This window comes from Cupressus sempervirens, chromosome 10 (genome assembly GCF_028749045.1).
Source record: "Cupressus sempervirens isolate cs-2001-9-10 chromosome 10, ASM2874904v1, whole genome shotgun sequence".
NCBI classification, from domain to species: domain Eukaryota; kingdom Viridiplantae; phylum Streptophyta; class Pinopsida; order Cupressales; family Cupressaceae; genus Cupressus; species Cupressus sempervirens.
In genome coordinates this window covers 851957194-851975791 of record NC_143127.1, presented here as the reverse complement: position 1 = coordinate 851975791, position 18598 = coordinate 851957194, and positions in this window count along the sequence as shown.

The window sequence follows — 18598 nt, the reverse complement described above, 5'->3', positions numbered from 1 at the left end:
TACATTTATGGAAATATAAGTACATTCTTAAAAAACCCTTTTCATTTCATCAAATTTTGGTGAAAAAAAAGTCGTCAGCTACATGTTTGAAGTAAAAATCACATAAAAATAGGCCAAAAACACATTTTTAGGATGTTGTTAAAGTTGACCATATAGGTTTGGTATAAAAAGATATAATAGACCTTATAAAGATATATTTTTTTTCATTTAGTATCAAGGTGGGTGTGAAAAAACTTGGAATAGATTTTGAAATGGTTTGAGATATTTTAGAACTATAGATTTTTTAGATCGCCACCTTTTTGCACACCATGATCCTACACATACCCTTGAACACTTTAATGTACTATAAATAGCTTAGATTAATATGGAATTAATTGCACAATAGAATATATAAAAATAAAATTTGTCACAAATATTTGATAATAACTTGCCACTCTAAGCAAGATTGGCTAAAGAAACATTTGGAGAACATTAAAAAACCTAAAAGGATTATGAGGGAAAGGTCATTGAATTAGATGAAATTTGAACAAAATCAAGGAGTATTTAAATACTATAATTAACACTAGCCACAAACTAACAAAATTAACATCCATATCCATGAACACCATGGTGAGTAAAGTGAAGAATTTCTTTTATGACAAATTAATTGTTGACTTGTGAATGGACAAGGATAAGGGTAAAGAATAATCGAGACAATCAAGATAGGCGATTAGAACTAACTGTAAAAGGAAGACTGAGAAGATGTCCCAAGATATCCATGAGCTCAAGAAATCTCCTTGTGACACAAACTCATTTGAAATTGAGGTGGTGGGTACCTTGAAGACCTTGATTTATTTATCTATTCTTTTGTTTTCTTTTATTATTTTTTCGCTCTCTTTACATGAGATCTATTATACTTTTATTTTAGGTAGTTATTCATCTTGGTTTATGATGGGTAAATCTTTAGCATGCTAAGATCTTATATTAAATCTCATCGGCTCACTTCAAGACTTATTCTTACCTCTACTCAAACTTATACTAGTATGAGGGGGAACAACCTTTTCATTTGAAGGGAAATCTCTTCAAAATATTTCAATAATAATCCAAAATATAATATAATAAAATAAGACTCATTGCCTCATATATGTACCCTATTTATGTTTTTTTTCTCAATATGTGAGACAAAAATCTGATTATATAGTTGTAATGCAACCAAATAGATACATAAAATTGATATAATGATTGTCTGATTCAATTAGGTAATAGTGTAATTACTAGATAAGTACCATATGTACAATTTGGAATAAAAGCTATATCTTGGCTCTACCTCTTTAGGAAAATAATGTCCTAAATTCTATGTGATATTTTTTTCTATGTGAACTCTTCATGTTCTAATATGGCATCTTCAAAACTACTTTCTTCCATTGAGTGTATGACTACATGTATTTGAAGGAACTATGTTTCTAATATGATTGTATCATCTTCATCAATTTCCACTTATATTGTGCATGTAGGGATTATATTCACTATTAATTTCTTCAATGGAGAAACATGAAAAAAATGGATGTATTTTTATTCTTGCGTGTAGTTCAATCTTTTAGGTAAAAACATGTATCTTTTGTATAATTTGGTTGTAATGATCCCATCTTTTGGCCGTCACGTTCTCCAAAGTCTAAGTGGAGGATAAGAAAAAAATAAATTAATATTTTATAAAGTCATTAAATTTAAAGGTGACTTTGTATTTAATTAATTTAATTATTAATTACAAGGGAGTAGCTTCTAGGGTATGTATTAATTATTGGAAGGACGGAAGCCTCTCGATTTAATTAATTATTTCCAGGGAGGAGTTTTTAGGGTATGCATTAATTATTGGAAGGAGGAAGCTTCTAGCCCTTGCAATTAATTAATGTTTTAGTTCCTTCCAGAAGGATGAAGAAAAGGATAAATAGGGCTGAAAGTCTCATTGTTGAGCATGGGATTATTGTATCGAACGATGATGACTTGCATTTGATAAGAGCTTGGATGTGTGAATCACACTCTTTTTTGGCAATAGAGGATGCTCATTCTCTGTTGTAACATTCTAGATGTCATTCCCTTAGGGTTTGGCCTTTGGAATACATCTCTTTGTAATTGATTACAACATTCTTAGCATCAATATAATTTCAGGCTTGGTTCAGCTTTTGGACATTCCTGGGTGTCCATTACAGTGGTATCAAAGCTATAAGTCCTGCCATCCTGTGGAGATCATATAGATAGCCAAATAAAGGGAAAAGTGTTTGAAAAAAATGTATATTAGTCCAAATCAAGATGTGATGTTTAGACAATTATTGGGTACATTAGAGAAGGGGCAATGTATGCAATAGGAGCAGAATAGGCGAATGGATATGATGCTGCAGCTTATGGCTAGACAGATGGGCATCAACATTGATGATTTGTATGTTGCTCCAGAGCAGAAGGTAGTTGATTTTTTACGTAGGATCGAGACACGTATAGAGCCAGCCAGCTATGATGTTGGTGATGTGGGCATTTCGGTAGAGTCAGTAGAGACATGCGTGCAAAGTCAAGAGACCACATATGAAACCTTGTCAGGGGATGATGACATAGCAATAGTGGAATTAGGAGAATGCAAGGATACTATCATATCAACAGCCACTTCTATGTCAGTTGAAGCATCCAATGAGGAGTTTAATGGTATAAATGCAGTGGTTGATGTATTTTCTAATGAAGCCACACATGTTAATGATTATGAGTTTTCATCAACTACAAATTTAGTTCAATTTTCTATTGCAGCAGTTAATGTTGTTCCTATGTCCATATATTTCGATGCGGCAACACCTATTGTTGATACAGTTAGCATGAGTACATCTGGTTCACCTATAACTACATCTTTTTCAATGCATGATGGTGATAATATGCATTCCGGTCCAATATATATTATGTGGATGGATAAAGGGAAGAAGACGTTTCATAGATCTTTTATGGAGTTGCCTTATGGTGACATTCTGACTTCATCAGCACAAGTTTTGAATGCTAGGCTACAGGGGTTGGTCCTAATGATGCGGGTTTGTAGTTGGTTTAACTTCCATATGGATATCACATATTCAGATCCAGGTGGAGGTTGGAGTCCATTATGTTACTTAATTGCTTGAGGACAAGCAATTTTAAGGAGGGCAGACTTGTAATGATCCCATCTTTTGGCCTTCACATTCTCCAAAGTCTAAGTGGAGGATAAGAAAAAATTAAAATAATTTTTTATAAAGTCATTAAATTTAAAGGTGACTTTGTATTTAATTAATTTAATTATTAATTACAAGGGAGTAGCTTCTAGGGTATGTATTAATTATTTGAAGGATGAAAGCCTCTTGATTTAATTAATTATTTCTAGGGAGGAGTTTTTAGGGTATGCATTAATTATTGGAAGGAGGAAGCTTCTAGCCCTTGCAATTAATTAATGTTTTAGTTCCTTCCAGAAGGATGAAGAAAAGGATAAATAGGGCTGAAAGTCTCATTGTTGAGCATGGGATTATTGTATCGGATGATTATGACTTGCATTTGATAAGAGCTTAGATTTGTGAATCACACTCTTTTTTGGCAATAGAGGACGTTCATTCTCTGTTGTAACATTCTAGATGTCATTCCCTTAGGGTTTGGCCTTTGGAATACATCTCTTTGTAATTGATTACAACATTCTCAACATCAATATAATTTCAGGCTTGGTTCAGCTTTTGGACATTCCTGGGTCTCCATTACATTGGTATGGGCCATAATATTTTGGTAGCAAAATATTATTTATTGTAAATATAGATGGAGTAATTTAAATAACTAGTTACTGCTATGACTCAGTAGCCACACAGAAAAATGTTGTAACTCAGTAGATGAACTATGTATTAACTTATTACTGATCTCTTAAGAATTCACAATTATTAACATGCATGCAAATAGAAATAACATCAACACAAGAGACATTAGAATTAACATGGAAACCCAATATGAGAAAAACCACCAAGTAACTAGCTACCAATTTTCACTTTGCTAAAGTGAGCCCTATTAGGAGCCAACCCTGTTAAAGGTTACAAAACAAACTGTTAGGTGTGACCTTGTTAGAGGATTTAATCACTCTACTAGGAGTGGCCTTGCTAGAGGACTTTAGAACAATTTAGTAGAAATGTCCACCTTGTTAGAGGTTTACAAAAATGGCTGTTAAACCTACAAGGATTTACAAAATGGCTGTTAAACCACCTCTATTAGGAGATGCAATAAGTGACCTGAATGAGATGTAACTAAATTTGCTACTACGGATCTCTATTATGCTTCACTAGATCCTCTCTAATCAAATACAACTTTGCAGCTCCTTAAGGATATTTGATCCTTCTTCAAAATTCGCTCACACTTGCACAATTAACTCACTTGCATGTTCCCTCATTCATTCATCCATACTTTTGAATTCATAACTTGACCTTTTATTTATACATTATAAATTGTCAAATTGGCTCATTTACAAGTTACATTTACCAATAAACCATACATTAGTTGGCTACAAACATTACATGAAACAATTGAATGTTATTTCCCAAAACAACAAAATCCTTCATTGGCTGACCCTACTTGGTAAACACTGCTCTAGAAATGATTTCCAGTATTGACTAAGTGAAACTCAATAAACACTGCAAACTCTACAAAATTCTTTGGAGACCAAGTGAACTCAATAAACACTTTCTTCCCTTTGCTGACATTGTAAACTTGGTAGAAATTGATTTTCCTTTGCTGACCCTGTGTGGTCATTAGAAACTAATTTCTAGCATAGAATCCTTCAATGCCTGAGTGAGCTTGATAGAATTCTTATGATTTGCTTCACATCTTCTTTCTTGAATCGTAGAAACTCTAATTGCATAAATGAGAAGTAATGTTCTAAGAACTTTACTTACAACTATTTCCTCCTCAATGTCTCCTCTAGAAGCCTTGATTGCACTAACAACTACTTTGACTCTTTCAACATATTTGACAATGTTTTCATCCTCTTCCATCCTCATCTGATCAAATTTTTCTCTTACACTTGCTGCTTTGGCTCTTCTCACATTATCATCACCTCCAAGATATCTTTTAGCTTGTTGCCCATTTCAAAGGTAGTTTTGCAATCCTTGACATCATCAAATTCTTCATAGCTTAGGGCAGATGTAATGTCTATCATCATGGTGTTATGAGTCTTCTTCTCAGCAATGTCATTAGTAGATAATGTACTAGGAGTTACATATGCTTCGTCCATATATTTCAATCCTATATCTCTAATGGAAGCTAGATGGAGTCTCATGAGACCTTGCCATGCTGAAAAGTTATCCTTGTTAAGCCTTCAAATTTCTCTCTTGTAAAACATCCTAATCTTTAACTTAGATCCTTGAAATCCTTCCTGCAAGCACCAAAAGCTTTGATACCAATTATTGGAAATATAAATGGAGTAACTGAGAGGGGGGGGAGGGGAATTAGTTACCACAAAAAAAAAAAATCCATAGATCCCTTAGATGTCTTAAATAACTAGTTACTGCTATCACTCGATAGCCACACTAAAAAATGTTGTAACTTGGTAGTTGAGCTATGTATTAACTTATTACTAATCTTTTAAGCATTCACAATTATTAACATGCATGCAAAAGGAAATAACATCAATGGAAGGGACACTATATTTAATGTGGAAACCCAATATGGGAAAAATCACCAAGTAACTAGCTACCAATTTTCACTCTTCTAAAATGAGCGATGTTAGGAGCCAACCCTATCAAAGGTTACAAAACACACTATTAGGTGTGACCTTGTTAGAGGATTTAATCACCCTGCTAGGAGTGGCCTTGCTATTGTACTTTAGAATAATTTAGTAGAACTATCCACCTTGTTAGAGGATTTATAAAAATGGTGGTTAAACCAACTCTGTTAGGAGATTTAGAAATTACTGCTATAATTGTCAAAAAGTAATAATAAGTGACTTGAATGAGATGCAACTGAATTTTTCTATCACAAATCTCTATTCTGCTTCACTAGATCCTCTCTAATCGAATACAACTTTGTAGCTCCTCAAGGATATCTGATCCTTCTTCAAAATTTTCTCACACTTGCACAATTAACTCAGTTGCATGCTCGCTCATTCATTCATCAATACTTTTGAATTCACAACTTGACCTCTTATTTATACATTACAAATTGTCAAGTCAGCTCATTTATAAGTTACATTTACCAATAAACCATACATCAGTCAACTAAAAACATTACATGAAATAATTAAACTTTATTTTCCAAAACAATGAAATCCTTCATTGGCTGACCCTACTCGGTAAACATTGCTCCAGAAATGATTTCCAGTGTTGACCAAGTGAAGCTCTGTAAACACTGCAAACTCTACAAAATCCTTTGGAGACCGAGTGAACTTGGTAAACACTATCTTCCCTTTGCTGACCTTGTAAACTTGGTAGAAACTAATTTCCCTTTGTTGACCTTGTGAGCTCGGTAGAAACTAATTTCTGCCATAGAAGCCTTCAATGCTTGAGTGAGCTTGGTAGAAACTATTTCCACAATGTAACTTTTAGAAATGCTCAGTAGAGTCTATCTAGTAACTGATATGACATATGTGGCAGCACTGAGGATGTTAAAAATCTAATGCACAAGATTCTGCAACTAGAGGCTAAGAATAGGGCTATTGACAGAGACTTCAATGCGAATCAAGAGAAGGTACCTATGATGGGAGCCAAGATGTGCAACCTTGAGAATTTAATTAAAAAAATAGCCGACAATGTTTCTACTCTATTGAAAAAACTAGACATGGATAAAGGCCAGGATTCTCCTCTGGTGGTTGATAGCCAAGGTCCCAGCAAACGCACTAGGGCCCATTCTAAAAAGATTGATGATACAGCCAAGAAAGATGAGGTGAAGGCTATGGCGGAAAACATGTAGATGCTAGCTGATCAGGCTCTAGACCTGATTAAGGCCATGTAGCTAGTTCTTTTTTGTCTTTTGTGCTGTCCTTTTTCTTTCCTAGTGTTGTTTCTTTGCTATTTTTTTCAGCAGTTCTGTCTGTGACCTCTTGTGTTACTTTTTGGAGGTCTGTTCTATTTTTGTTCCTAAATGATCTATCCTTTTTGAGACTATCCTTTTGTATTATGATTTTAGGTCCTTAAAACTTATCTTTACTTAATCAAAACTGATATGACATATGTGTAACATCAAAGACAACACATAATTGAACAATTTTATCCAATAATTATTATTTTTTCTTTCTACACTGATATTTTACTGTACGGTAACAATATTAAGAATAATCAATCCTCTACAAGACTTCATTCAATGTGACATTGCTATTATTACTACATTTCATTTTGTGACATGACCAAATATTCCTTTAATTTTGTAATAACTTAATGTTGATAAACCATGTAGTTTTCCATTTCTTTAACTTTTGGATCTAGCCTCAATGATATTGTGATGGAAGGATGATGTTATCTGTATAGCTCCATAAAAGGAGACATTTTTAATGAGATATGGAAGAAACTGTTAAACAACCATTGTACTAGTGGTAGCCATTTTGATTTCTTAAGTGATGATAAAAAATATAGATTACCTTCTAAATACTTATTGAATTCATCATATTTACTTTATACTAGGATTACTCAATTATTTTTGAGCCAATTGAGATCCAAAACATGAGGAAAAAAATACTCAAGAATTAATAATGCAATTATGTGTACTATATAACTTTTGTTATGATCTAAAAATTATTTTCCCATTGTACTCATTGTAAAATACATATTAAAATATAATAAAATAGGAATATTTAGCAAGGTAATCAACCACAATCATGATTCTATATTTTTAATTAGATATTGGTAGATTTTTTGTAAACCTCACAATGACATCTTCCATTCACTTTTGTAAATCATGTTTTTTTTAACCTACATCTAGTATGGATAGGTGTACATATTGGTTTAGAGTTATGGAATTAAAAATTCTTCAAAAATTCTTTGGGAAAATTGGATAGGGAAATTAAATTCCTTTGATATTTTTATTTACCATTAATCTCTAAAAAAAAGAAATTCACCAGTCATAGACATTCCAAAATCATTCAATATCTCTTTTACAAATTTACTCCACAAATCATGTTCTCTTTAAAAAAAAATTGTAATCAACATAAACCATAACAATTGATATTTAATCTAACTATATTTAGTTATACAAACAACTATCAATATATCCCTTTGAAATTCTCTTTTTATTTAGACACTTATCCCATCTCCATGGTAGGTTCCCATACCCGATTCAATCTCTCAAATTATTTCTTGAACTTGTAAAAATTATTTCATTCATTTATTGACTTAAATCCATCTATTTGTTAAATGTATACTTCTTCCTTCAGTTCCTATATTATCCATGTTATGTATAATAAAATATTTAAATATTTCAAGTGCTAAGAATATTTAGATTATTGTAATTTGAGCAACATGGGCATCAATTTCATCAAAATTAATAACTTCAATTTGAACCTAACCCTTGCAAACCAATCTTTGCTTCATTCACATTACTAATTATTTTCATCTAGATTGTTTTTGAAAGCTTACCCTCTACTAATTGTATAATTGTGTGCTAGTTTAGGTGCAAATTTCTCACGTGTAGTTTTCAGACTATGTCTCATTAGGTTCTTCTTTCAATGACTTTTCCCAATTCTAATCATTGCATTCTTCTTCCAATTTTTTCGTTCAATCTACGAAATAAAACATAATACCACCTTTTATTGAACTAATTTACTTATTTTACTTATTCCTTTATTCTTACCTCATTCTCAGAATGAGATATTTGTGCATAATTTAGAGTTTTAGTTTTAGATGCCAAACTCTTCTTGTCCTCTTTTTTTTTTTTTATTGTTTATTTTTTCCTCTAAGTGTAATTTTTATTCAATATGTATATCAGCTTTTCTTTGAATATCTTCATCGAATTTCACATTTACACTTTCAGCTATCTTGGTTCATCTCTTGTTGCAATTCCAATACACTATCTTTTTCTATATAATATCTAAAAAATATGTCTTTATTATATCATCTGTAATGGTCTCCAAGATTCCTTTCAATTTTCCTAATGTGTTATTTACTTCGAATTTTTTTAATTATTTTGTTGTTGGATTTTTTCAATGCCATAGCTCGTAATATGTCTTCTCATATATCATATAGTGAAGTACTTTTTTAAACATATAAACATTTTATTGTATTACCTCTTTTAATTAAATCTCTTGTAAACTTACTTCTTTGATCATGGTCCATACTAATGCTTTAACTCTATATTATCCTAGGCAATAATAGTTGTCTTTCATGTCATGTTTCTTATGTTAATTATCAAATTTATAAATGTAAACTCTATGAAATATTCATAACTCTAGAGGGTAGATTTAATATTTTCCACTCTCATTTATTCTTCATGATAATCATTTCTACGTTGGCATTAAATTTAATTTCTCTTACTAAATTTTCTCTTCCTTTTCTAAGTCTATATCCAAAGTAGGAGAAAAAGGGTCACTTTCCCCTTCATTAAGAAACTTATTCTTCACCTCTATAATATCTACCATTCTCTATGTTAAAAAGTAAAGTCAACAAATATAACTAAGAGGGGGAAGGGGGGGGGGGGGATGGGGGTGGGGATGGTGAATTAGTTATATAACTATTATAAAAATTATCAACCTTATTAATTGTTATGCATGTGAACAATAAAATTAGAAACCATAATAAGATACTCATACATAATAATACTCGATATGTCAACTAGGGAAACCCTTGATTAGAGAGAAAACCTTAGTGAGGATGGTACCCACAAAAAAATGTAGTAATATAAATATTCATTCTTAGGATGGACCCTGTTATTAGTCAATAAATAGATTTAGTACATATCACTCTCTATTAAGAGATTTTGAATCCCTATTAGGAGATTCCAGCCATATTAGGCTTTGTAGAAGGACACAATGTCCAAATAGCTTTAGTGGAAAGACCACTAAACTCATTGTCTAATAGGTCTTAGTATTATTCCTTGTAAAAGTAATATAAATGAAATGTATTGGTAGAAGGACACAATGTCCAAATAGCTTTAGTGGAAAGACCACTAAACTCATTGTCCAATAGGTCTTAGTATTATTCCTTGTAAAAGTAATATAAGTGAACTATACTTATACTTCCTCTTCCTATGTCCTATCAACCATACTTCTAATCTAAAATACTAGATCACCAAACTCACATCCAGTAATGCCTTAGATCACTTACTCCCATTTGTGAAATACTCTGCTCTTGTTCACACACTTCACACTTCATATACATTCAATTCCATCTTTATGAAATGGAAAACCTTCCTTTATACCATGTTCTTCAAAAAAATCCTTGAGTTTTCCTTAAGGCTTTCCCAATAATTATAGTATGACCTTAATAAGATAATTAATTATTTTACAATTACTCAACACTATCAGGTCACATTATTTACAACTTATGCCTATTTATTATTTATTAGGTTTGCTAAGTTTTTCTTTACCTTGAAAAAGATCATTAATACTTTTTCAAAATCTATGATAAATATTTGAAGGAGATGTAATGAAAAAACCTTTTACTATACTATATATATATATATATATATATATATATATATATATATATGAAATACTCAAAAGAACTAAACATTTCAAATTTAGTTTACTTAGGAGAAAAAAAATGATTTAAGAAAATACTAGATTATAAGTTAACTAGAGTAGCATTAACATCACTAGGTTCAACCACAAGATTAACAGGTTTTCCAATAATATTGTGAGACACTTGATATAAGATCAACAATCCTCAAAACATCTGTTAGGAAAAATAAGCATGAGCTTGGATAGGTGGTAAATTAAATTGTTGTAGCTAATGAAGGGTGTGGATATAATATCCACCAAATAGTCTCTATATTATTCCTTGCAGAATAATGGAAAATGAATGATCTTTCACCTCTGTCCTCTTGACCAAACTAATTCTCTTTTAACCTCAATACTAGATCACCAACTTACATACAAATAATCCATTGCATTTTGTGTTGGAAGTCTTATTGAAAAGATCATTGTGAGAAGAAGATTGAAGGTCAAAGAGGGAGATTGTTGATAAAGAATGTTTTCAATAAATTTTTTGTCATTGATGTCAAACCCACTATTTGTATGAATTACAATTGCTTATAAGATCTAAGTACTATCGCTTAGTTGAATAATGAAGAGGATTTGATCAACAAGATGTAACAAGAGTACCTAAGGGAAAGGTTGAGTTATGGTTTTGTAATGAAGTGTAATGATTAGTTAAGAAAAAGGTTAAATGATGCATTGGTAACATATTTAAAGATAAAGAGGTTGGTCACACTTAGAAACACTAGAAGTATAAGTTAGAACAAGGTTGACTGCAAAGCTTAAACTAAGTTTGTTAGTGGGTGCCGAGAAAGCTAGTTGAAGCCAAGAAAATTTTAAGGTGAAGTCAAGTAAATGGAAAATCTTAGTGTGATCTAATTGAACTTTAGGTATTGAGTGAAGTTCAAGTGCCAAGCAAAGTAACAACTGTTGAGCATTAAAAAATCATAGTAGGTGCTGAGTGAGTTTCAAGTACCGAGCATCAGTAAAACATAGTTGATGTCAAGTAACATAACATGTGCCAAGCATCAGAACTTTAATAGTGCCAAGCTATTGCATTATTGGAAACGATAAAGATTCACCAAATCTGAGCTGACAAAGTTGTTACCTTGAATTTTTGGAACCAGTTAGAGGATAAGGATGATGAGCTAGTGGCACAGAATTTTATGAAACTATTTTTAAGTGTATTCAAGAGGATTGTTCATGATGTTTCTAGAAGAAAGATAATATGGGTTAGATTCAATGAATCGTACCTAATCCATACAGATTGAAATTAAAGGAGGGAAGAATCGAGCAAGAAAAAGAAACTTGAAGACCTCTATTTAAGGAGTCAGACCAAGAAGCAAGAGTTGTTGGTGTGCGAAATTGCAAAGTGGTTAGAAGGGTGTCAAGGAGAAGACATCTATGAGAAGGAAGAATAGAGCACAGAGACTCTACTTTGACAAGTGGTCAGAGAGAGATGATTGCACTGGTATAGTGAGCATGGAAACTTGAGGAGAATAAGCCTGAAAGGAGGGCAAGCTATCAAGAATTCTCAAGATTGAAAGCCAGGAAATGTTATGAGGTGAGAAGTGATCTAAAATCTACAAGTTAAGTTGTATGATGTAATCAGGTCAAAACCCCTTATTGTTACTCTCTAACAATTGTTATGGTTAGGGTAAGAGAAAATCCTATGGACTTAGGTTGGTCTAACAACCATTTCTAAATCTTTTAATAGGGTGGCATTCCAAGTGAATGTTCTAAAGTCCTCTAACTAGGCCCACTTCTAACAAGGTGGTTAAATCCTTTAACCAAGTCACATTTAACAATGTTTTGTAAGCCTTTAATAAGGCAGGCCTTTCAAAGGGCATCACTTCATAAGAATGAGAATTGAGTACCATGTTACTAGTGGTTTTTCTCAAATAAGGTTTCCACGTAAATCACTATGTTATGTATTGATTTGCTTATGTGTTATGCTTGCATGTTGATTTACAATAACTTGCTGAATAGGAAAGTTAAATCTTTGATGAATGAATGGTTATATGGGAACACTTTACTTAATGAAAAGTTTGAATTGGACATGTTGGACCTTGAATAACTGATTCACCCCACCCCCCCCCCCCCCCCCCCCTGCCCCCCCAATTACTCTAAAGCATTGCTAGCATTTGGTATTAGAGCCATCTAGTGATTTAGTTTCAAGGTACTAGAAGTAGGAAGATCAAGATGTCCAAAAGAGAAGTTCCCAAGCTCAACAAAGACAACTTCATTGCATGGGAGAGTCTGATAAAATTTTACCTTTGATCAATAAGTGATTATGCAAAAAAATCAATTGGAATAGAACACGTAGACCTAGTTGGACCTCTTACTATAGATGATTTGAGCAAAAAGAAGGAGCACAATTAGGCAATGTTGGAGATTGCCTCTACACTCAATTATGCTAAATTCGATGACATCAAGGAATGTGATACTGCATTCAAGATGTGGAAAGCCCTTTTAGATATATATGGAGGAGATCAAAATGTTCAAAGATCAAAGACAGAAAGCCACAGAGGAAAGTTTGATGACATGAAAATGGAGGAAGGTGAGAATGTTGATCAATATGGATCCAGAATGAAAGAAGTGGTAAGTGCAATAAGGAGTCTAGGTGGTCAATTAGAAGAAGAGACTATCAACAATAGATACTTGAAAACTCTACTCCCTATCTATGTCATTAAGTTTTAGCCATCAAAGCGCTAAGGTGTGTACAAGGAAACTTACTAACCTTTGAAGGAATAGTGGTAAGACTTACTGCATTTGAATTATCCAATTTTAACAACTAGAGACCTGCGAACCTTGAATTTACTTTCAAGGCCAAGTTGACAATGAAAGAAACTGAGGAGGTGACATCAAATAAGAAGAGAAGAAAAGGAAAACATGCATCTAGTAATAGTAGCATAGATGAAGAAAATGTGGAACAATTAGAAGCACTATTGGCTAGGAGATTCCATAGAGGCAAAAGTAAATTGAAAGGTAAGCTACCTATCATATACTTCAATTGCAATGAAGTAGGTCATATTGCTACAAGATGTACATAGAAGAAGAGTTACAAAGAAGGAAACAAGTACAAGAAGAAAAGAGAAGATGATAGCAGAGATAACAAAGACAAAGGAAAAAGATGCTACATTGTTGAAGAAATTTTGATGAGGATGATAATAAAGTAGTCTATGTGGCCATGAAGGATGAATCAGATGAAGATGAAGTAACAACACTGGTGACTTTTGTAAACAAAAATGATAACTAGATCATAGATAGTGGATGCTCACATCACATGATAGGAGACAAAAGTAAGTTCATTACCTTTACTCAATACAATGGAAATAGTGTTAGATTTGGTAATGATGCTCCATGTAAAATCAAAGGAAAAGGTTCAATTAAACTTACAGAGAAAATTTCATGTGATAATGCATACTATGTTGAAGGATTGAACTATAATCTATTGAGTGTATCACAGTTAGGCAATTTAGGTTGCAAAGAAGAATTTGGAAACAAATTTTCTTAGATCTATGAGACTAATGGAAATCTAATAGAAAAAGGTAAACAAACAAGGAGTAACTTTTTTTACCTAGATATGGAAGATGCAACTTGTCTTGTTGTTAGACTTGATGATGTGTGGTTATGGCATAAAAAGTTGTGTCATGTTAACTTTGAAAATCTGATTAACATCAGCAAAAGAAAGAAAGTCGGAAGTTTTCCTAAACTAAAGAAGCCTAAAAATACAATGTGCAAACAATGTCAACTAGGGAAGATGACCAAGTCTAGTTTCAAAAGTAAAACATACACTTCCAAAGAAGTACTAGAGTTAGTCCATAAAGACTTTTGTGGTCCAATAGAAGAACAAAGTTACCTATTAGACAAATACATAATGTTATTTGTAGATGACTATTCTAGGATGATGACTACTATGTTTTTAAAGTAAAAATTTGATGCATTTCAAATGTTCAAGTGGTACTTAGCTAGAGTTGAGAAGGAAATAGGTAAAATTCTAAAATGCCTAAGATAAGATAGAGGAGATGAGTTTACATCAAAGCAATTTGAGATATTCTGCAATGATAAAGGTATCAAAAGGAAAACATCAGCACCAAGAACCTTGATGATGGAGAAAAATGTTGCTCTAAAATACTAGAGAGAAGCTATAAGTACTACTGTTTAAACCCTAAATAGAGTCCAAGTCAAGAAAGGTACAAATGCAACACCTTTTAAACTATGGTATGTCGCTCACCTAATTTAAAACATTTCAAAGTCGTTGATTGTAAATGCTATATTCTTAAAGATACTAGAAATAGAAAGCTTGATGCAAAAAGTGATAAAGGCATATTTCTCGGATACTCCACTAGAAGCAAATCATATTAGCATTTGAATACTAACACTAACAAGATTGTGGAGAGTGCAAATGTAAATTTTGATGAACATGCAGAAGGCTAAGTTGATGAATCCAGGAAACTAGAAGATTATAGATCCTTTGTATACTTCTATGAAGGAATGACTATTGAAGATAATGTTGCCAATCAAGTTGGAAATTAGCAACAAATCTCAATATTAGTCGAACCACAACTAGTGAATTTTAAACTACATTCAGAAGTTGAGTTGCAGAATGAATAAAATGCACATTCTAACTCTAAAAATAGTATACATGAAAGAAATGATGAAGTACCAAATGGAGAAGAGCAAAATGATTCTGAAGCTGAAGGTTCAAACATGGAAAGAAGGATAGAACCAAAGTTAGCCAAGTATGTGAGAAGACATCACCCTGTAGGTCAAATCATTGGTGACAAGGATGCCAGACCAATGACAAGGAATAGACTAAGAAATGAATCATGTCTACTAAGTAAGCTTCAGCCCAAAATAGTGAAAGATGCACTACAAGATGATGACTGGTATAAAGCTATGGAAGAGGAGATAGATCAGATTGAGAAGAACAAAACCTGGACCCTATTTCCTAGATTAGCCGATAAGAATGTAATTGGTACCAAATGAGTGTTTAGGAACAAGCTTGTTGAGAATGGTGAGATAACTAGAAACAAAGTCAAACTAGTTTGCAAAGGCTATGCACAAGAAGCACTAGATTATGGGAAAACATTTGCCCCTGTTGCAAGAATGGAAGGAGTAAGAACATTTCTTGCATATACTACTTACAAAGGTTTCAAAGTCTACCAAATGGATGTGAAGTCTATTTTTCTAAATGGTATACTCGAAGAAGAAGCCTGCATAGAAAAACTAGGGGGATTTGTTGATGACAACAACAAGGATATGGTTTCCAAATTGCATAAGGCACTTTATGGTTTGAAGCAAGCACCTAGAGCATGGTATGAGAGACTGCACAAATATCTTGTAAAGATAGGATTTGAGAGAATAGATGAAAACAACAACTTGTACATCAAGGAAAACAAATGTAAACATATTTTGATATCTGAAATCTTTGTCAATGATATAATATTTGGAGAAAAAGATGCTCTATGCAAAGATTTTGCTAATTAAATGAAACATGAGTTTGAGATGTCAATGTTTGGAGAAATCAAATTCTTTTTTTGATTACGAGTAAATCAATTGAAGTATGGAATATTTGTGACTCAATCAAAATACATTAAGAAAATACTCAAAACATTTGGATTGGAAGACTTAAAACTAGTTAGCACACCAATGGCAATAGGACACAAGTTATCAAAGAATGATGAGTCAAAAAAAGTGAATCAGACATTGTATAGATTATTGATTGGAAAGTTGTAGTATGTTGTACATAGTAGACCAGACATTACATTAGTTGTTGGAATAGTGGCAAGATTTTTTACAAATCCAAGAGAAAATCATCTGATGGCAATAAAGAGAATACTGAGGTACCTAAAAGGTACTGATGAGTTTGGTTTGTGCTACAAGAGAAGTGAAAAGTTTGAGCTAAGAGCCTACACTAATGCAAATTCGAGAGGTAATATTGATGATAGAAAAAGCACCAATGGAGGAGCACTTTTCTTGGGAAAAAGATTGATTACATGGACCAACAAAAAGCAAAGTTGTACCTCACAGTTCACTGCAGAAGGTGAATATGTTGCAGCTACTTTAAATTGCACCAATATTGTATGGATCAAACATTTGTTGCAAGGTATGAAGGAAGAGGTAAATGAGCCAATGATACTTTATTGTGATGATAAAAGTGTATGCACCCTAAAAGGGTTGCCTAGACTATGGGCCCCATTATTCAATTTATCAATTTATCAAATTTCCTAAATCAATGGTGTGTAATATTTTATTAAATCAATTCAAATCAATTTCCTTGATCAAATTCAATTTGTTTTATTTCTAAGGTTGATCATTTTATCCTAAGTCTTATTTAATTAAAAGAAAACCTGTCCTTTTAATTAAATAGTTCATCCACATTTAATTAATTACGAGAAAAACCTCTCTTTTAATTTAATTAAATATTTCCTATTTAATTAAAACTACTTGCTCTCTTTTAATAAAATAAAATAACTCCCCATTTAATTAAAAGAAAAACCCCTCTTTTAATTAAATAGTTCATGCACATTTAATTAATTAAGAGAAAAACCTCTCTTTTAATTATATAAAATAAGTCTCCATTTAATTAAAAGAAAACCTCTTTTTTAATTAAATAATTCATCTACATTTAATTAATTAAGAGAAAAACCCCTCTTTTAATTATTTTTTTCTATTAGCTATAAGAGTTTCAGAACAATCCTCTTTTAATTTGATTAAATATTTCCTATTTAATTAAAAGAACTTGCTCCCTTTTAATTAAATAAAATATCCCACTTAAATCTCTTTTGATGAAAAATGTCTTAAAACAAATAAAAAATTAAATAAATCTTTTATCTACACTTAATATGAGACTTATCTTCATCCTTTCTCCACTTTCTTCTCACCCACTCCACTTTTCTCATTGGTGGATCTTTAGTTCACATGGATCATTATTTCTCCACCCTTGATTAAATCTTTTTCCTCTCAATCTAGATCGTCCAATTTTCTTTATAAGGGAGAGTCCTCTCCTCATTTTGGAGACACTTATTATTATGCTATTGTTATGTTGCAGGTTTGGAGAGTAATTTTTGAAGAAGGAGGTTTGAATATTAAAGATTTTTTGGAGAACTTCTATCTTCTTGCCTCAGTCTCTCTTGCATGCATGGCTTCAATCATCATGATCCATACTCTGATTTTCATGTTAGCTTAGATGTTGCATTGATAGATTAGATCTTGCTTTCATAGATTAGATCTGCATTGTTATTTCTTTTCATATATTAGATTTCATTTCTTGCATTGTTTTGCATTGTTATCATTTAGATTAGTTTTCTTTTTATTTCCAGTTGCATGCATATTAGATCATTAAATCTCTTATTTCGTGGTGTACTTGTATGGGCACAAACTAGGTCAGATTGAGGGCCTCCATTACAAACCCCTACACTCCATGAATAGGGAGCTATGAGTCGCCATTCGAGATCTCATTTTTGAGAAATCTTGAATATAATGACTCATAGAAGTGTGCTCACATTTTAGGCATACATTTTTGGCGCCCACCGTGGGGCAACCCACCTTTGCTTACTAGATTTTATGCAAATCTATTTGCAGACTCAAGAAAAAAAAAAAAAAATTCTAGATTTGAAAGATTTGATCATATCTTTCAAATTAATAGGTATTTTAATCTAAATTTTGGTTTGTAGAGTTCTAATGTATCAGGGAAGCGTCGGTCCAATTTTTAGATTTTTCTAAAATATTTTAGATTTTTTATGATTTTTCCTTGATGTTTCACAAAAAATCATTTTCTGGAGTAAATTAGTATATTTTTCAGAAAAATTTATAGTTTTGGAAAGCTCTCTGAATTTTAAACAAAAATGATTCTTTGTGTTTCAATTTTAGAGGTCATATCAGGGGCCAATAATTCGAGACTCAAAGAAACCCTAGATTTGAAAGATTTGATTATATCTTTCAACCAACTAGGTATTTCGATCT